This window comes from Cannabis sativa, chromosome 3 (genome assembly GCF_029168945.1).
Source record: "Cannabis sativa cultivar Pink pepper isolate KNU-18-1 chromosome 3, ASM2916894v1, whole genome shotgun sequence".
In the NCBI taxonomy this organism is placed as follows: Eukaryota; Viridiplantae; Streptophyta; class Magnoliopsida; order Rosales; family Cannabaceae; genus Cannabis; species Cannabis sativa.
The window spans coordinates 1,662,820-1,663,827 of record NC_083603.1 but is presented as its reverse complement, the minus strand read 5'-3'; the positions used below and the strand labels follow the sequence as shown (position 1 = coordinate 1,663,827).

Genomic DNA, 1,008 nt, shown 5'->3' with positions numbered 1-1,008 from the left:
TATTTTGGTATATTTTCTCTTGCTGATTTTTCTAACCTTTTTCTTGCAATATTTTCGTTATCTATTTCAGGAATCATAAGTACTGTATGCGCCGTCAAGGACAAGCTGTGATATTACCAGTTGATCCCGAAATCGAGAAAACTTGTAGGAGAAACCAAAAGAACAAAAGGCAAGAGGGAGTTTCAGCAACTGTTGAAACTTCAGAAATCATGGCTGCCAATGCTGCAAACAATGGAGGCAATAACGGTAATAATGGTGGCGCAGTAGAAGATCAAGCTAATGGCCGTAGCTTGAGAGATTACATTCTCCCTACTCTGACGGGAGTGCAGTCGTGTATCAGGCCACCGGCAGTGGATGCAAATAACTTTGAGATCAAACCTGCCATACTTCAAATGGTGCGCCTTCTTCGGTTGGTGGCCTCCCTTCTGAAGATCCTAACCTGCATCTCTCTAACTTCATGGAACTTTGTGAAACTTTTAAAGTTAATGGAGTTAGTGATGATGCTATTCGACTGAGACTGTTCCCATTCTCTCTTAGAGAACGAGCCAAGAGTTGGCTAAACTCCTTGCCACCCAACTCTATTGCCACCTGGAATGATCTGGCAACGAAATTCTTGTCAAAGTTCTTTCCTCCAGCCAGGTCTGCAAAGCTGAGAGGAGAAATCAATAACTTTTGCCAACAAGATAATGAATCTCTCCATGAGGCTTGGGAGAGGTTTAAAGATCTGATCAGAAAGTGCCCTCATCATGGTATAGAGAAGTGGATGCTGGTCCACAACTTTTACAATGGGTTGGTAGGAAACACTAGAACTTTAATTGATGCAGCAGCTGGAGGAGCCTTTATGAGGAAGAGTGCTAATGAGGCCTATGATCTATTGGAGGAGATGGCTCTAAACAATCAGCAGTGGCCAACTGAAAGGAGTCAATCAAAGAAGGTAGCTGGTGTGTTAGAGGTTGATGCCATCACAAAGTTGACAGCACAGGTGGAGGCATTGACAAAGCTAATTGC

At 43.3% G+C, this 1,008-nt stretch overlaps 1 non-coding gene across 1 annotated transcript; it reads right to left on the bottom strand.

Moving 5' to 3' along the window:
• Nucleotides 1-646: 646 nt before the first annotated feature.
• Nucleotides 647-753, bottom strand: LOC115703458 (small nucleolar RNA R71). The gene has a single exon (XR_004009220.2). It is a non-coding gene; the product is annotated as a small nucleolar RNA R71 (small nucleolar RNA).
• Nucleotides 754-1,008: the final 255 nt, after the last annotated feature.